Source organism: Eurypyga helias, unplaced genomic scaffold (genome assembly GCF_000690775.1).
Source record: "Eurypyga helias isolate BGI_N326 unplaced genomic scaffold, ASM69077v1 scaffold28739, whole genome shotgun sequence".
NCBI lineage: Eukaryota > Metazoa > Chordata > Aves > Eurypygiformes > Eurypygidae > Eurypyga > Eurypyga helias.
In genome coordinates, this window is record NW_010273130.1 from 1 (window position 1) to 14,027 (window position 14,027).

Genomic DNA, 14,027 nt, shown 5'->3' on the forward strand with positions numbered 1-14,027 from the left:
GCCTGGCTGAGGCCCGGCCACGCTCTCCTCACCAAACTTGCCGGCCTGGGCCGCCGTAGGGCCCATGAGCAGCAGCCGGGGCCGCCCTGGACTCGGTCGGGGCTGAGGACGTCCTGGCGTTGTCTGCGGGGATGCCCGGCAGGGCGAGGTGCGGTGAGAACGGCGTGGGGTGTTTTTCACGCTTCCTTAGCGGATCCAAATGCGGGGGCGAACCTGTGCCGTCAGCCCGCAGCTGCACGGCCGTGGGCAGCCTCTGAGTTGGAAGTGAATTTAGCTGGACCATCCTTTGGGATAGTGCCGGCTTCTCTCTTCGTCTCTCTTGCTTGTGACGAGGTATATTGGCGGTCAGGATGTGTTATTAATTATTTGCGGCCTTGGCGTCGAAGCACATCGCGTGCTAACGGCGTAACGTTTGCGCTGGAGGTTCCGAGTTCTCCAAAGCACTGTGACATTGAGACCATGTGAAATTGTCCACTGGAACATAGTGTGAACAGGAGGAAAGCTCTCAGACTTGAGATTTCAAGTGAAGAAAGAACAGATATTTAACTTACCTTGTGTTACGTTCACCCTTCTGAACAGCTGTTTGAAATACGTTGCAGTTATTATGGAAAATTCTGAATGATTTGGAGCATTCTTTGCAATGTTTACATAAAGCTGGCAGTAACAGGCAATGCGTTGTGCGTGCGGCTAGCTTCTTCACGGTGGCTTTTTGGCTTATTGGAGACAAGAAGAATAGTGAGTTATCGGCTGAAAATACTGCTTTTGTCTCGAGTCCCTTCGTAAAATAAAATGCATTAGGCATGTCTTTTCTTTCATTCCCCAAGATGTCCAGTTTACATATGTGTCAGCAAGTGGTAACTCTTACGTCCCTTGTACAGGCTTGTATCAACCTATGGAGAGATGTGTGGTTATATTGCTCTGTAAGCCAAGCTCTCCTAAACGTTGCCTTGGAGGCTGTGTTAAGAAATACAGCCCAGCTTCTCTAATGGGTTAAAAAGGTACTTCATGTGATAAATTTCAGAAGTTTGTTATGCGAGGTTGATTGTTCGGATTATGTATCAAGAACTGTTTGCTGTTGTTTGGTTTGCTTATACTTCTGTGGTGTCCAAGCTCAGGTTGTTTGTAACTGAATGCTCTGAATGGTTTAGCTGGAATTCTGTGAAAGCTTTAACTGGTTTCAAATTGAGTATCTGCCCACGGGTAAATTCAAAGTGTGGCAATGAAGAGTGCTGTCATATTTCAGCGTTAGATACATCGTTGTCTCATACGTTGGGATATCTTTTATTTTAGGCTTTGAAAAGCAGTCAGAGCCCTTAAAGAATCTTGTCCTTGCACTAGTTTGAAACAGGGCTGAAGAGTAAGGTGGACTGGGGGTGTGTGTTTTGAGTTCTGCTTCAGCAACAAACTGTGCTTCCTTATCTGGCACTCGGGCTGCTTGTGCCCCTGTGCTATAGGGGTAGTGCTTGCTTCCTTCACACGCTGTCAGATGCACATCTTAATGCTCTACAGAATTTGTCTACCATAGGGGTGGGATTCATAACAGGTACCTAGAAGACAGACTCATGGTTGGTGGGTTTTTTTTAATTTGTAACTGTAGAAGCTCCCAATTAGAAATGGAAAGAAAAGTTTCTTGAACTTTTGGTTCAAGGGATTTTGCCAGGCCTTATGTTTGACTAGGTTGGTTTCCTTGGTTGCCTAGAAAACCAGTAAGCAACAGAAAATCACAGAATGGTTTGGGTTGGAAGGGACCTTAAAGCCCATCCAGTTCCAACTCCCCTGCCATGGGCAGGGACACCTTCCACTAGACCAGGTTGCTCCAAGCCTCATCCAGCCTGGCCTTGGACACTTCCAGGGATGGGGCATCCACAGCTTCTCTGGGCAACCTGTCCCAGTATGTGAAAGCATGTGGCTTTCAGTACAGTCTGTGACTAGGCTTGCTCACTTGACAACGTTAGAAAACCATCACAAGGAAGGAGATGGCCAGAATAATCGCTTGATCAATGATGGGGTTGCATAGCTAGGTGATACAAGAGATTCACGTTTCTGATGTTCCAGATCCGGATGTAGATTAGTGGCTCCTTAACTCTTCCAACTTGTGTATCGTTCCCCTTCACAAGCCATACTTCTGCAATTGGACATGTTGCTACCCACCTGAAGGTTATGTCCTTAGATTTGGGCTCTGCTCTGATCTTTCATACAAGTTCCAGGTACATATAAAATTCCCATCTCTGTAGTCTGGCTGGGTTTGGGTTTTTTTTCTTCCTTTGGAGTGACAGCAGTTTGGGACAGTCCATAGCAGAAGAATGTTTTAGAAACTTCTTTAGATGAATCTGTTGTTCCATGAAAAGGTTTTTTGGGTCTTTTGTTGGTTTTTTTTTTAAATATTATTTTTATCAAAAGCCCCCAGTGGCCTTAGGCCTGCCTAATAGCTCTATCTGCTCTCCCCCTCAAATACTTGAATGAAACAGGAGACAATCTGCAAACAAGTGAAACCTTGATGGTTTGAAATCTAGTTAATTGTTGTAGTGTCTGGGCAGAGCTTTGCTGACAGCTTTTGTAGTTTTGTACTTTCTTTCAGTGTTTTTCATCTGAGTGGATTTTGAAGATGATGTGGCTATGCGCTGCTATAATCCTATGATTGCTTGTTGCTTTGCAGGTGAGGAAGATAGCTTCTTCCTCTTCCATGTTTTCCCATTCCCTTCTGTTCTATAAGGACTTAACTACACCAAAAAAACCCAGTTAAAAACTGATCTGCATTAAAACTAACCTGGCTTTTGTTCCAGGTTGGAGTGAATCTACACAAAGTGGCTTGTCTTAGACTAGTGTTCTGCCAGCACTGAAAGAGATGGCTGTACTCTTTCACTTCTGTGCAGGGAGTTTAAACTTAAAACTTAAGTGCTAAGCTGGGAGGGTTTGAGAGTTTCCCTTGACCCAGCTGGGTTGTTGGCTGTGGTGCTGTTCTGGTGCTCACAGACTTTGAACCGAGTTATCTCGGCACACTGACCCACTGGAATTTGCTCACTGTTTTGTGGAGCCTTTTTCTTCCAGGTTGAACACTAGTGTCAGCAGTGTGGAGAAAGTGGGGCTGTGACAGCCCACGGGTTGGTTTGGATGACTAGTTTTAACCCAGCGTGGTTCTTTCATCTGCGCTGCCTTTGCAGCTCCATGAGTGTTTCCTGGCGCAGGGAGGAGGGAAAAATGTTTGTATGGAAATGAATAGGCAGATGCCAAAGGAGGACAGGAGAGCTTTAGCAATAGTGCTGGCTTAATATGCGTAGGGAATTGGAGTATAAGGAAAGTAATGCTGCTTTTCATATAAACACAGTGGTCAAAGTAGCAAAGGATGCTATTTGAAATAACAGTGCACTAAAGCCATCACTAGGATGTTTTCCACTGTAAATCCTAAAAAAGTTATAGCAGGTCCCTGGTTTATTAGTGTGTAATCACCAGTTTGACAGACAAGGGTTTTTAGCTGTTGGTTTTCCTTTTCAAATGATAGTAGAAGCTTAAATTACCCAGAACTTGCCAAGGGAAGGAGGATCTCCTCATAAGTGGTATGTGGGCAGGTGGTTGGTGTTTGTGTGTTGTTGATTTTTTTTTTATCCATTCTTAAAAGGGAAACTGCTAGCACCTCTATTATCAACAATGGCAGTGGTGACATGAGCTTAGTCGTTCTTCCAATGGTGGGAGCAGACATGACGGATAGAAGACTCTCATGTCCGTATCACTTGATAATTGTTACTTTAAACACATAGGAGTTGCTAATTTGTGCGCCTTGCCCGTTCCTCTGATATGCTGCATGAAGTTTTATGTGTGATGTGTCATGCCGGAAGCATTCGCTTAACAGAATGTGGAGTAATGGGACGGGAACTGTGTGCATTGGTTGAGTGAATTATGCTTGCCTTGAACTATTACTTTGCATTTAGTGACTGTAGATGGTTAAATTTGTGATGAATAACACATGCTGTCTTCTTAATATTCCATGTAACTGATGAAAAAAGACTGGCTACTTACACTAGTTACGTATTCAGCATTTAATAAGGAGTAAGGTTGGGGTTTTTTCTTTGCTATAATTTGCCATTGGTGTTACATTTGATAAACCTAGAACAATGATCCTCTGGGAAGTATGCAGACAAACTGCCTCCATATCTTGTCTTCTGTAGAGAATGGAAATCTTGTCTGTGTTCCACACTCATGTTTTGTTCATGTTAAAACAATTTGCCTTCATTCTGCTGTTACATATGCAAACATGGTGAGTTTGTAGTCTTAGATGATTATTTTTTCCACTTACCTTTGTTAATCATAGCTTTCTTACGGATTAAACTCTTTTGGTTTCATGACATGTTTTTTTTAAAGCAATCTCTGGCTCAGTAAGCTTAAACAAAAGGCTCTCTGTTGAAAAAAAAATCAACTGCTGAGTGATTTTGTAATTCTTTGCTTTATGACAAAACAAACCTTTCAATTTCAGAGACAAAATGTAGAGTGTCAGAGAAGAAGAGAATGTGGAATGCATAAAATGAATGATACTATTTTACCCATTGTTGAAATGGTAGCAAAATTGAAGATGGCAATTAATTAGAAGAATTGTAGTACAGTAAGATCGTCTACATGCAGTTGTGGTCTTTGGTTTGATAGTATGCCAGCAGTTATGGGATGAATCTTGGTATACATATGCTTCTGTAAAGGTTTTTCCAGCAAATGAGAGAGAACATGTCCCTTGTCAAGAGCTTCTTAAGAACTGCACTTCCTATCTTGTTGTGCCATTGGTGTGTGCTTGTATGTACATGGCAAAAAGGGATGGGAGAACACAACAGAATGAACTAGCATGTTCTTTATTTTATAAAATGACCCAATAAAATTATTTGTTTCTAAGATATGTTTTCTTCCTTTGAAATCAATTTAGGCAAACAAGTGACCTTCACTTTCTTAACTACAGCTCATTTCTGCTTCGCATAGCAGAAAGGTAGGTGTTCTACGTCACTTGCACTAGCAAGCAGTCAGTCTGTGGGAACTATGATCCTTGTGTTTTTATGTGGTATATTCAATCCTTCCTTGAAATAGGTTTCCTCTGTTTGCTGGGTTAATGTCCAGAACATTAAATGTAGAGTGGGTTTTTTCTGTGTGTACAGAATAGTTCTGGTGCCAGTGTTGTGAACAGGCTGCAGCAGAGGGACCAACAAGGCTGTAGTCAATTTAGTACCTACAAATAGCAAGCAAATGTTGACACTTCTGTTTCCTGTGAAGAAAATTGTGTATGAGCTATGGATTTTCCCAGGACAAAAGCAGAAAAGATGAAAGAGAGAAGCTACTTACAACTTTTTACCATTGCTGCTGGAATGACTGGGAAAAATTAGAGCTCATACTCTCTGTTGAGTGGGAAGGTGAGTTTTAGTGTTATGTCAGCAAAAACATGTTTAATAAAAAGCTTTGACAAGCTGGTTGTCCTGGATTCGTAACAAAAATTCTTAATGACATTGTTATCATGAGTTATTACCTTTGCTTCTACTTCTGATATTTGTTTGTGGCTGCAAAATAAGCTTTTTCCTTGAAGACAGTTGTTTCTTAGTTGTCCAAATATAAGAACCTGGACTACCCTCAACAGTGCAGGTGCTACATAGTTTTGCACACACTCATCCCATAGACACTTCTAAGTTACATTGCTGGTGCTCAGTTGGTTTTGATAGACTGCACGGTTTGACACAGAGCTGTTAGGGTGCATGCCCTGAGCTGGGTTCTGGGTGAACTGTCATGGTTTAACCTCAGCTAGCAATAACATACCATGGAGCTGCTCACACACCTCCCCCTGCCCTCCTCCAGTTGAGGGGAGGAATTGGAGGAAAATACAAGGAAGCTGGAGATAAGAACTATTCAGTAATTGATTATAAATTAATATTATAGTGATAGTAATATTAATGATTCTATTATTTTAATTACTTATTATTAATAGTAAGTGGAACATGAGATACAGTTGCTCACCACTCGCTGACTGACATACAGCAAGGTCCCAAGTAGCAAGAGTCAGAGCTAGAGGGCCCAATGCTAGGGCTGTCACCAAGGTAACAACATGACTGGGAGAAGCCCACAGACCCACCAGCTCACTAATGAACGAACCTGCCAAGCTGCTAACAACTGAGCTAAGGCCCTGGCAAAAACAGTTAACATACCCCTGGGCCACTTCTCCCCTATTCACTGAGCATGATGTGCCATGGAATGAAATACTCCTTCAGCCAGCCTGGGCCAGCTTTCTGAACTGTGAAGAAAATTAACTCTTTCCTGCCTGAAACCAGCACAAGAACTTACTGAGGTGCTGAGACACCCTCTTATTCAGGTGAATCCAGCTCATTGTGGGCATGTGGCGCTTTAACACAGCGTAACAATCAACTAGGGCAGTTGAGCCGCAGCATATAACCTGCCACGGCTACAGGGCAGCTTCGGTGTCCCAATATATATAAAAACACTGCTAATCTCCAGTCCCTAAAATTATAATTTGAAACTTGACAAAAAACTTCTTTTTGTGTATATAGACTTTTCTTAGAGGTAGTAAAGAGGAAAGCTGTGAGGTAGGTGATCTTGGAACATAAAAAGATAATAACTTTTTCTGTGGAGAAACGCAGTTAAGGCCTTGCATGTAATTGTTTCTTCTTTTATTAATTCTAAGAAAGCTGAACCTTCTGGATCCATTTCAAGTCAGACAGTGTAGTGGTGATTTGTTCAACTAGTGGTAGAGAATGTTTGCTGTGGAAGTCAAATTGGGAAGGGTATCCTGTAAAGACAGAAAGGGATATATTTTGCTGAGCAGCACAGAGGGTGCATGCAAAGAACTCTTCCTTCCAGGTGGTCTTGTTATGCTGTCTGGAATAAAATATCTCCAGGGATAGAGTAAGATACAGAAAATATTTCTGTGTCATTTCCAGGATATTGCAAACAAAGGTTGTAAGAGATAATGTGTGCTCCCAGTCACTGACATGCTTCTCTCTAGCTCGTCCTGTCTGTAAGAGTTGTTTGTTTTTTTTTTTTTTTGAGGTGTTTATCCAAATGCTTATCTGTTGCTTTTATTATGTACACCTAATGAAATGTACCAGTCTGTGTGTTTCAGAAGGTCTTCCATGTATTGTGTTAGAATAAATGAGACTTCAGAGGTCTGAGAAGCCTGCATTTCAAGTGGCCCACGTGATTCTGGAGCGGAGATGAAGATTTCACTGAAATTCCCATTTCTCCTATTGAATTGTTCTCTTGACTGAAAACCTTAATGTGCAATTTCATTCTACAAAAGCCAGTCAGCTATTGCACAGTCCTACTTATTTAAATTAGTTTCCCCAAAAGGAATATGGTGGTGCTTTATCTAGACATTAAAGTGGGAGAGCGGGGGTAATAGTGGTTTTTGGCATCTGAACCAAGTCATGGTTGGCCTGCAGGCAAGCTATTTGTCTTCAGCTCAGTCCTTCTGCAAGTAAATATATATATTCTGTACTTCTTCAGTGTTTTTATGTTTAAGGCCGGTGGAGCTGCTGAGATCTGCAGCTAGAAGCATGGTTTCCGGCGAATTACTGCAATATAACTGTTTGTTTGAGCTATTTTTGCTTTTCTTTCAATGCTTCATTGGACTGAAGAATGAAGAAAGCCAACTTAGATTTCAAGGATAAAGCAGTAGTGGCCATAACAGCTTTCACTGGTGTCCAGGTCTTGACAGCGCTACCCTGAAAGCATTGCAATTTAGGGTCTTGGGTTTTCACCTGATTTTCATCTCTGCCGCCTTCTACCTTAGAAAAGAATCCTGTGATTGCATAAGACACATAGGGAATTACGTTTACAAGACAGAAAGTTTTTCTGTGCCATGTTACATACTTTTGGAAATGAAATACCCCACTGAAATCAGTGGTGTGTTTCCGCTTCAGTTAGAATCAAACTGATGTATCGTACCTTCTGACTGGGCAGCCCTGCTGAAGTATGCACGTAATGCACTGCAGAATCATTGCACTTGCTGATTTGCAAAGTCTCCGTAGAACTGGTAGGTTACAATTTCGTTGTGATGAACCTTTGTTTATAAACACAGTGCTAAAATGTACTCTTGCTGAAATTGCTAGCAGCAAGCCTAATCTTAACACGTGCCCAGTGCGATAACACCTCCTAAAAGTCTGTGGGGAACTTGATATCATGCCTAGGATGGGAGTTTTCATGCTTGTTTTTAAGAGTGTTCTTGGTGTGATATTGCTGTGTGTTCTGAATCCGTCTGTTGCCCCACATTCAAGAGGCAACCAGAATTTGGAAAGCAAGACCTTTGTTTCAAGCTGTACTTAAAAGACCAGAATGTGGTTTTTGTGCCTAGTGATAATTACTCTTCACATGTCTTAAGGTTTGGGTTTTTTTTCAGTCAAGCTAAATTTACTACATAGGCATTCATTTTAACCTCAGATTCTTAATGCTTAAATTTTGGCCTCCTAAACACTGCAGAAAGTAAAATCATTTGAAGGGTTTTTGGGGGGTTATTTCTGTTGGTCTCACCACAAAGTCTGCATAGAACGTATGGTTAGAAATGCTTCGTGAAATGTAAAGGCCCTGGAATCTACAAACCCAAAATTGCACTGTTCGTGGCAGTGAACACCTGTTGATGTTCTTTGGCTTCTGCAGAACATTGCACTTGTTAGATCCGTGGGCAGCATTTGCATAATAGTAATGCCTTTCCTCTTCAGTGCACTCTATAATTTACTTAGCACCGGTGAGGATGCTTAAGGTAGAGGGCACTTAAGTAGTTTTTGCGAAGCAGATTTACCATCAGCTTGCTGATTCTGGTCCATCTTCAGAACGACATGGAAGTCTGTTTTCAACTTGCTGTGAGCCACATGTCGACTGACGATTATGAGATAGATACCTATGCAAATCTGAAATGTAGACATGGCTTGAAATGCAGAGTAATATTAGTAAAATTGTATGCCTTTGCCCCCTTCAAATGGACATCTAGCTAGCGTGTGAGGGATAGGTAACAGCTGTGAGCCATACATGGGGAAGTAATTTGACCTTTAAGTGGTTTAGTTTCTAGATACTAATAATTCTGGGCGAGTGCTTGGAGTTTTGTTGGTTGGTTTTTTTGGTGATGGGGTGGTTTGGTGGGTTTTTTTTTTTTCAGTAATACTATTCAGTACCTCGCAGTGGCTGGAATGTTCTCACTGATCTTCCATAATTGTTGGCACAGTTGGGTAATGTAGTATTTTCTTGTGGTGAAAAGGGAGTTGTCCAACCTGGAGTTAGATATCAGAGTGTTTAAAAATGCTGGTTTTCTACCAAACAATGCACTCCCATTTATGCATAATGTAATTCAACCATTTACAATTTGTATGACATGCTGCTTTCCTCAAAGATTTAGTTGTGTCTTTTCCCCTCTTTCTTTCTACTTCTGTTTTGCCTGGAAAGTTCCCTGGGACTCGTGGGGATTTTTGGTTATGTATTCTACCTAAGGTCTTTGTTAGCTTAATTGTAAAAATTGCTTTTGTGCTTGATGTGTGCCATCTAATTTCTGTGGTAGTATGCTGCGATTCCTTGTCCCTGAGAATTAATTTTGATATGAAGACAACAGCTACAGGCACACAGGACAGCAGAGTCTTAGAAGTGTATTTGTAACCGTGGTTGTGATGAAGGAGGAAGATGCAATTGTGTTGCATGCATTGTTTCTAGAGCTTTGGATATGATTTAACTGAAGATTTTTGTGGTGAAGGCAGTGTATTTCATATCAGTATGTTGGTAAAACACTTCTGGTTTTAATTGTTTGAAATGGACACAGATTTTTGCAAGCTTAAATAAAATATTTTTTTACAGCGTGTCTACAAAGAACATCTGTTTGTTACTCTGGGGGGTTTTTTGGCTCATTGTATTTTAACTGTCCTTGTCAATATTTTGTATTGTTACATGTCAATGACAGCAGCATGGAGAGCTTAGTGATTGTACCGTGGTTAAATAATTGCAAGATGCCTTTCCCCCCACCCCTTCCATCCCAAGAGGTGGAAGACAGGAAGATGAGTGGGAGCAGGTGAATTAATTTTTACTTCAGTATTGCCACTGGATCACATTTGTATCTCTCCTGCATCAGATTCCAACTACTCAGGGCCTGGTAATTTTAAACTGCTCAATCTCTAAGTATGAAGGCAAAAAAACTTGTATTTTTTGGTCAGGTCAGCAGCCTTCTGCAGTTTACATTTCGCCACTGTTGGAGTGTTAAGCAGAAGCTGAGAAATTTGAAAAACATTTAAGCACCTAAATTATATTGCATGTGGCTGACAGCATCTTGTGCTTCTCAGATAAATCATCAAGGATCCATTTGGTATCTCCCTTACTTCCTCCTGCTCTTGCCTTTGTTCTGCTAATGGATTTAGGAGTGGCATAAATGATGGGTTTAAACTTTTACTAGTAAAGACAAATATGCTGCTCTTATGAATATAACTTCGTGCGAATATTGTGGGATTTTGGGGTTTTAAAATCCTCAAGTCCCCTGCTACACCTTTATTTGAAAGAAAAGGTGTTGCCACATTTTTTTCTTGGCAAAGGAAATGCCAAATGTTACCCCTTTTGTGCTGGCTCACTGGTGATACTGTATTCTTTTGGTTTCCCCTCCCCCAAACGCATACAGTCGCATTTAGACTCTGTTGTACTTGCAGTGAACAATTACTTACTAGGTTGTCTGCCAATAATTTTTCTGCCATTCATCTGATGCTGGTTTCTAGCCTCATTCCCCCGCCCTGGTTTAGTAAATCCCTGGAGAGATACTGCAACTGTTGTTACCCTCCCTTCCACTTCATGAATTAATAGGCATACGCTTTGATTCGATTAGAAGCTAATAATGCCTTAACTTTATTGATCTTTGGAGGAGACATGGCCTTTTGTGGCACTGAGGGGGTGTGAAGTTGCTTCGAAGACCATGAAAATGCTCAGGGGGCTGGAGCCCCTCTGCCATGGGGACAGGCTGGGAGAGTTGGGGTGTTCAGCCTGGAGAAGGGAAGGCTCCGGGGAGACCTTATAGCACCTTCCAGTGCCTGGGGGAACTACAGGGAAGCTGGGAGGGACTTTTTACAAGGGCCTGTAGTGACAGGACGAGGGTTAACAGGGTTAAATTGAAAGTGGGGCGGTTTAGATTGGATATCAGGAAGAAGTTCTTCATGGAGAGGGTGGGGAGGCACTGGGACAGGTTGCCCAGAGAAGCTGTGGATGCCCCATCCCTGGAAGTGTCCAAGGCCAGGCTGGATGAGGCTTGGAGCAACCTGGTCTAGTGGAAGGTGTCCCTGCCCATGGCAGGGGGGTTGGAACTGGATGGTCTGTAAGGTCCCTTCCAACCCAAACCAGTCTGTGATTCTAGGTTGGAAGTATTTGCCTTGTTACACTTAAGCGTAGCACTGTGAAGAGCTGTACATCCAGCCTGGCTTTAAAGAACTACTAGCTGCTGCCTCTGGCAAAGATGCTTGGTTGCAGCTAGCATTTGCTTGGAATGCAGCAACAGTTACACTGATCCCCAGAGAGAATGCGTGTCCTTTAGAGGCTGTGTTGGACTCAATGCTTTTATAAAGCTTTGGATTTTGGCATGGGGGTTTTCGCACTCCGAGGTAGGTGGTCATACAGAAGCTGTTACTAATTTGTTTTCCCTGTTTTCTGGTGAAAGTGACACTTTAGTATTCAGTTTAAAATGAACATTGCCAGTGACTTAGGGCAGGTCTGGCCAATGTTCTTAAACCTGTCAAGTTATACCAGAATCTTCCCATGACTGAGCACCGCCAGGCCTGTGCCGTGTACTGAGAATAGGAAGGGGACAACTAATGGGGCCAGAAATGGTGACAAGTCCCTTGACCCGCTGCTTCATTGTGATGACCTTGCTAACATGCAGTGCTATCCTAGGATATCATGTGAAGTTGGTCTCGGCAGCCTTATTTCTGAACAGTTTAGCTTGATAGCCTCACTGATGATTTTGTAACATCCTCGTGTAAGTGCTGCGCTCAAGCTGTTTGTGGTTGCAGACTGGAAGCTTAACTATTCTCAGTGAAATGGGGCATTTCTGGAGGTGTAATAAGATGTGGTTGGTTACAGTAAAATACAGGCATCACGTCTGGTGTCTTGTTTACTTGTTTGCAGATCAATGTGCTTTATTATTTTGATTTTCATGGTTTGTGTGGCTGCTTTTCCTGTTTTGTCAATAAAACTGTTGATATAATCAATCTCAACACTTTAATGGTGTTAATTTCTGAAAGATTCTGCACTGACATATTAGTGACAGAAAGGGGAAAAAATAGATGAAAGTTCGCAGGTACATGTCAGGCACCATTCTGAGGTTTTGCCAATGTTTGCATTCTTATCCTCTTCCTTATAAATCTTCTTTACCTTTTATGACCTTACAGAGATATATATATATGTTCTTTATGAATATGCAGTGTAGAGATCTGTGCTGTGGGTAAGATGATCAGAGGTGGTGGGTTCACGCAAGCTGAGCTTTTGTCCCTGTCCTAGCAGTGCTCAGCGTTTTTCAGAGTCATTGCTCCAAGACTTTGCTAACAACATGCTGTAGTCCTTAATTTTTTTTACATGCATTTGGCTGGTTAGGTGGCCTGAGCTATGCTAGGACAGTCTTTTTCTAAACAAATCTTTGTTACGTGAATTTCTTCTTGAGCTTTTAATTTAGTTGTATGCCTATTATTTTGTAGGCTAAAATTATCTATTTAGTAATCTGCCGCTAGAATTTTTGTGGAGTTACCTGGTCTGATAAAGTGCTTACCCACTTCCTTGGTTCAGATTGGTTTTTCTTTAGGTTTTTGAGCTAAATAAGTGTAAAAGCTTAATGATGCATCTTTTGGGAGGGATTGTAGGTACAGCTCTTGCATTATCAAATGATTCAAAGCATAACTGCTGAAGTAAAGGAAACTTTCAACACTTTAAAAATAGTTAAAATTATTCTTTACCCTGCCTTGAAGGTCTCAAAGCAGCTAGAATCTTAAAAGCTGTTAAATCTTAGCATGCTTTTGCTTTTGGAAATCACTTCAGTAGAGGAGCTGGAAAAATGGAAACAGTACATGTTTGGTATAAAGCGTTAGAAAAAAAGTAAACAACCGAACTGTTGAGAAATTCTAGCTAAATACCTAGAAATAAAAACTGCTGGGATGTTGAAGCTGCCTTGGAAAGCAGCCTCTGGCATAGCTAGGATGAGATTTTCACTGGTGCATTTCATGTCCCTATTTCAGTCATATCCGATAAGCGGGTGAAACTGGCGGTTTGTCCACTGTCTGAGTTGGATGATTCTCTTTTTTCAAACATGGAGGCAATCATTATTTGGATTGTGGTTGGCCCTAGGACTCTAACTTTTAGATCCAAGCCCGTTATGCTTGTCAGTGTAGAACAGGATGATGGGTTGGGTTTTTTTTTTTGACTGAAATATTTTGAAGTTGTGAGATCTAAGACACAAGCCCGTGGAGGTTGATGAGGAGACAGTAAAGTGACACAGCTCAGGGGGAGAGCTAGTGGCCTTAACGTACGCTGAAACAGTCTGCTCTTCGTCTTCCTTGTATGCAGTTAACCAACTTGACTTTAAGACAGCAACGTGCTACTATTACTGATGTGTCATTAGGAGTAAGCTGTTTTGTCTAGCACTAGTTACCAGGGCTGGCATCACAGCAAGCTGTACTGGCATTACTTGGGGAGAAATGCTTTCCAAAGGAGGTATTTCTGGCAGTGACATCAGATAACTTTGTATCTTTAAATGCCTGCCAAAAAGTGAGCTGTTGGTCATCTGAACAGTTCTTTCACAGCTCAGGCTTCTTGAGTGTCACGGCAGTTTTATATGGCTTGTACTCTGGAGGTGAGGGGAATCAGGGTGGCATCCTTCGTGATCAGGAAGGCCATGGACTGCTCCAGCACAGCCTCCTGAGCTCGGCATGGAAACTAGGTATAGTAGGGGTTTTTTCCCATCCTTGTACCTTGTGGGCAGAATACCACTGTTTTGTGTTAGCTGCTGTGCAGAATGGAACCACAGTAACTCCAGAGGAATCAGTGTCACCTTGGCA